We start from the raw sequence: 6,000 nt of genomic DNA on the forward strand, positions 1-6,000 counted from the left end.
TACAGGTACACATATGCTTATATACTTCAGCATTACTTGCCCAAAAGTACATCTGTGCTCAATCATAGTAACGCATTTCACTGCTTTGGACAATATTAGACTGCAAATGACTTGTTTGCTGCTTCAGTGAACTTACTGATTACATCTAGCATGGAAACAATTTATTTATTCAAATCAACATCTTTTAGTTCCTAACCTTGAGAAACAGATGTCTCTTCTCAGTCTCTGCCTTTATTAACTTATACAGGCTGGTGCATTCATAATAATAATAAAATGTTAGAGAAAAGTTAAATTCTAAATTAGTGTCCTCACCTTGATATACCCTTTCTTCATATTTTCATGCCTGTTAGATTTCATCCTTACAGATGGCTGGCTCTCGCATTGTTTTTGTTTTGTAAGTCAGATACACGAGATGAAAATGTGTTTAGTTCATATTCTCTACTGTAAATGGTGTGCAATCTAAGCTAAGAAAAATGTAGGCAATAAAATATATGCTTTTGCATCAGATCTGTTGATTCAAGCTCAAGAGGTCTCCAAGATTTAATAACTCTGAAGTTAAATCTCTTAAATATTATTGATGCGTTTTTTTTAAATCGCCTTATAAACTCACATTTCAAAATATCTTACAAGTTGTCTAGAAGGTATAATGGCCGTGAAATTCGACTCATTTGCCGTTAAGGCTGATTTGGAAGACAAACTGCTGACCGCCTCTATTCCGCCCACTTCCGGCACGGAACTCAGTGGCAGCCATTTTGGGCGGCAGACCCTGCAGATGGTCTTTGCAGGACGACCTCGAGGAGCTGGTGGCTGGGAGTGAGAAATCAAGTGGTGGTGTTTCTTCTTCACTCTCCTTTCCCTCTCCTTGGTCAACCACTGGCTGGGCAGGCTGAATTTCTTGGGTGTCCAAAATGACGAAGGCACAAGGGTCATCATCATCATCATAGGCAGTACCTCGAAATCGAGGAAGACTTGCTCCACTCTAAAAGTGAGTTCTCAGGTGACTGTACAGTCCAATACGGGAATTACAGTCTCTGTCACAGATGGGACAGACAGTGGATGAAGGAAGGGGTGGGTTGGGAGTCTGGTTGGCCGCACGTTCCTTCCGCTGCCTGAGCTTGATTTCTGCATGCTCTCAACGAAGAGACTCGAGGTGCTCAACGCCCTCCCGGATGTTCCTAGTGCAGTCTTAGGCCAGGGATTCCCAAGTGCCAGTGGGGATGTTGCACTTTATCAAGGAGGCTTTGAGGTTGACCTTGAAGCATTTCCTCTGCCCACCTGGGGCTCGCTTGCCGTGTAGGAGTTCAGAGTAGAGTGCTGGCTTTGGGAGTCTCATATCGGGCATGCAGATGATGTGGCCCGCCCAACGGAGTTGGTTGAGTGTAGTCAGTGCTTCGATGCTGGAGATGTTGGCCTGAGCGAGAACACTGATGTTGGTGCGTCTGTCCTCCCAGTGGATTTGCGGGATCTTGCTGAGGCAACACTCGTGGTACTTCTCCAGTGCTTTGAGGTATTTCCTGTATATGGTCCACGTCTCTGAGCCATTTAGGAGGGCGGTTATCACTACTGCCCTGTAGACCTCCTCCCTCTGGCGTCATTCTGGCCTCCCTCCAGCTGCTGGTCCCACTCAACTGTGCAGCCCCTGGCGAGCACATGGTGTGCACAATGGCAGCAACCATTCTGACCACTCTGACCTCTCCTCCTTCCACAAAGTAGACCACTGGCCAACCCAATGCCTGCCCTCAGTCAGGAGCTAATACCTGGGAAAGGGAAGCATTACCTCAAATCTCTCTTCCCCCACTTTCCATGCCTCGGATCTCTCGCACAAGGGTAGGGTTGTGGTGAGGGGAGGGCGATAAAGCAAGAGGTGAATGCTTACACCATGTGCAGCTTGTGGGATGAAAAGAAAGAAAGATGCATTTATATAGCGCCTTTCACAACCACCGCTGTCCCAAAGCGCCTTACAGTCAATGAAGTATTTTTTGAAGTGTAGTCATTGTTGTAATGTAGGAAATGTAGTAGCCAATTTGCACTCAGCTAGCTCCCACATACAGCAATGTGATAATGACAATCTAATCTGTTTTAAGAATGTTGATGGAGGGATAAATATTGGCTAGGAGGAGGAAGTGGGATGTGAGAAGGAGGATAACGAATGAGAATACTGGCATCTTGAATTCTTTCAGCCCCGCCACTGGCCAAGAGCTCAGCTATATCCCTGCCAAGAATGGCCAGCACCGTCTCCTCCAACGATGTGAGGTGAAGCTGCAATGTGAAATGAGCCTCGAGTTTGGTAGAGATTGTTGTTATGTGAGTGATGGAGTTGGGGGGCCGGTCATGCAATGAACAGTGTGTAAGATTAGTGGTGCAGTTGGTGGGAGATGGTTTTTGAAGATGCATTCACTGACCTTGACCACTGATCTGAGGTCAGGAAATTTCTTTGGGCACTGGAGCCAGGTCCTGGTGGCAACACTGCTGGTAGTGAAGGCCTTGGTGATCTGGTCCCAAATCATTCTTTCTGGAGGGCCTCCTGGTCCCCTGGCAGAGAGGACCTCTCTTCCAGTGTTGATCCCGGTACAAAGCTGGAGTGCTGCGTCAGAGACTCTGGGTGCCTTTTCTCTGGCCTGTAGAGCCATTTGGATTGTACTGAACCACTTTTACCATTTTCCATCAGCAAAAGGCAGCTCACCTTTAGGAGGTGCAGACTGCCTGTTAAGAGGAGCAGGCTAGCTTTAAGTAAAGCTAGGCTTACTTGAACAATGTGAACTTCGGGCCCTGCTGAACGCGCAGTCTGTCAGCAGCTCATTCGACGCTGGGCTGTGTGCTGCAATCCTGTAAATTAGCAGGCAGCACGAATTTGACATGCTGCCTGAGCTCCTTTCAACAGGCGCGGCATATCCCACATCACAGTGCCTGAGCCTGATTCTTCAATATCCCACATCACAGTGCCTGGGCCCAATTCTTCAATATCCCACATCACAGTGCCTGGGCCCGATTCTTCAATATCCCACATCACAGTGCCTGGGCCCAATTCTTCAATATCCCACATCACAGTGCCTGGGCCCGATTCTTCAATATCCCACATCACAGTGCCTGGGCCCAATTCTTCAATATCCCATATCACAGTGCCTATGCCCGATTCTTCAATATCACATATCACAGTGCCTGGGCCCGATTCTTCAATATCCCACATCACAGTGTCTGGGCCCGATTCTTCAATATCCCACATCACAGTGCCTGGGCCCGATTCTTCAATATCTCACATCACAGTGCCTGGGCCCAATTCTTCATGTTATCTAATTTCCAGGCCAATGCATTTTAGATTGATGCCAGCAAAGATTTTACTAAATTGTCTGTTCATGCTTCATCTCTTAACTTATGTCTGCTTCTATAATCTCCCTTGAACACTCCTTTGCTGCTTTGAACTTTACCCCCAAGATTTATATGACCTTCATTTACATTGGGTTTAAGTTCATCTAATTGTTATTGCTGTTGCTGTTGTGTTGGACTACCTTGAACTCTGGAGGTTTGGTCCCTTCATCCTTTTGCGCACTGTAACATGCTATCCATAAATTCTATTTGCCAGATTTGGTGACAACTTTTTTTTAATCTGTTACTATATCATTACTTTTGGGTTAATTTCTCGATTGACAATTAGAGATGTTAATTTGCATGTTGATCTCTTGGCCACGAGCTACTTGATTTATCTTCACAGCCCTGATTATAATGTTCTCAGTATTAGTTTTTTGCTGAAATTGAACACTATTTTAATGGAGGTATAACCTAATTGCAATGAATAGCTTAATGCCTCTGCAAGCTTAATGGAAAAGGAAATTTCAGATGAATGTGTGAAGGGTTCATATTGCAATAACCCACAGCCTAAAGTCAAGGTTTTGGTGTTTTTCTCCATGATTGCAAAATTTATTGATGATCTATTTTTGTGACAATTTATTTTGTTGGTAAGACAGGTAAAAAATATTTTCTTTATCTGTCTCATCTATTTTCTTATTTCCTGCCTTACTGGTCTGGATTTCTCAAATTGTGCTCTGTTTCTTGTACCTGTATTTAATTGAGGAGAGGGAACTTCAATGCACTGAGCTGTGGGTGCCGTAAGCAGCTGTGTCTTTAGCTTTACCTATTTATTTTCTATCTCAATCTGTGTGTGGAATTTTCAATGAAACACAAATGTTCCCGGTTATGTATGTATGTAAACCTTACCAAAATATAAGACTTGCCACTAGGAGGCACACCTGTGGGAGATCTAAGGGTCACTTGTGCACCCTGGTGCAAGCAGGTATAAAAGGTGATTCACCATGCTGCTTCTCCAGTCTGGAGTCTGAATAAAGAGACCAAGGTCACAACAGTTTGAGCTTGCAATACAGTCCTGTGGATTTATTCTGAACATTACAAATTGGCGACGAGTAACGGATCACGAACTTTCACGCGGTAATGGCTGCCATTGGTATTCTTGAGAGAGTTGTTGAGGGTGATGATTGGGAAGTCTTTGTTGAGTGCCTCGACCAGTACTTTGTGGCCAACGAATTGGACAAGGCTGAGACGGCGATCAAGCGCAGGGCGATTCTCCTCACCGTATGTGGGTCTTCGATATATGGCCTCCTCAAAAGTTTGCTGGCACCGGTCAAACCAACGGACAAGTCTTACACAAAGCTGTGTGCGCTGGTTAGGGAACACCTCAAACCAAAGGAGAGCATCCTGATGGCCAGGCATCGCTTTTACACGCACCATCTCTCCGAGGGCCAGAACGTGGCGAGTTTTGACGCTGACCTAAGACACCTTGCGGGACAGTGCGAATTTGCAGAATCCTTGGGGGAAATATTGCGGGACTTTTTCGTGCTTGGCATTGGCCACGAGGTCATTCTTCACAAACTGCTGTCTGCCGAATCCCTAGATCTGAGCAAGCCCATCACGATAGCCCAAACCTTCATATACACGAGCGATAACACGAAACAGATATCTTCACAGAATCGAAGCTCACCGGCAAGTACTGTGCATAAAATAATGTTTTCAGCAGGCAGAACGGCACAGGGCAGGGCCCACATGACTGCAGAGGCCAGACCTAGGCCTAGAGTGACTCAGAGTCTGCTGTGGGGCATGAATGCGTATCCATTAGCACCATGTTGGCGCTGCAGGGGCAGCCATAGAGCTCATCAGTGTCGATTCAAGCCCTATGTGTGCAAGGGCTGTGGAACAATGGGGCATCTCCAGCGAATGTGCAAACGATCTCTGACTCACCACGTGGCAGAGTCAGGAGAGAATGACCGATCCAGCGAGCATCACAATGAACGAGCAGGATAGGCAACTGAACCTGAGGATGAAGAGGAAGTATATGGGATACATACCTTCACCACCAAAAGCCTTCCAATAATATTAAAAGTTGAACTTAATGGCACTCCAGTCTCCATGGAATTAAACATGGGGGCGAGTCAATCAGTTATGAGCCAGAAAGCATTCTAGAGGCTGTGGGGTGACAAAGCACAGCGACCCAAGCTGATCCCGATTCAGGCAAAGCTGTGCACCTACACCAAGGAACTGAAACCAGTTATTGGAAGTGCAGACATAAGAGAGCAGTGCATGATTTACCACTGTGGATTGTTTCAGATGATGAGCCAACCCTGCTTGGTAGGAGGTGGATGCGGAAGATTCGATGAAACTGGGAAGACCTCTGCGTACCTTCTCCGGCGAACGACGTCTCCCCTTCCCAAAGGCTGAGCAAACCCCCACCTTCAGCTGAACCAGGCATTGAAGTGCAGATCCATTTGCAGATCCCCAAAGCACAGGCCGCTCATCACGACCACGTGGAGGTGAAGATCAACCGAGCAGTGGTACAGGCGCGATACCCATGACCCGAAGCCGACGACCTTTTCGCGACGATGGAAGAGGCTCCAGCTGGAGTGGGACTCCGGCTGAAATTATACAAATGCGCCTTCCCGAAGCCAGAGGCAAAATCCCTGGGGAGGAAGATCGCGGCAGTTGGCATCACGGACA

The sequence above is a fragment of the Pristiophorus japonicus genome, chromosome 4 (assembly GCF_044704955.1).
Source record: "Pristiophorus japonicus isolate sPriJap1 chromosome 4, sPriJap1.hap1, whole genome shotgun sequence".
In the NCBI taxonomy this organism is placed as follows: domain Eukaryota; kingdom Metazoa; phylum Chordata; class Chondrichthyes; family Pristiophoridae; genus Pristiophorus; species Pristiophorus japonicus.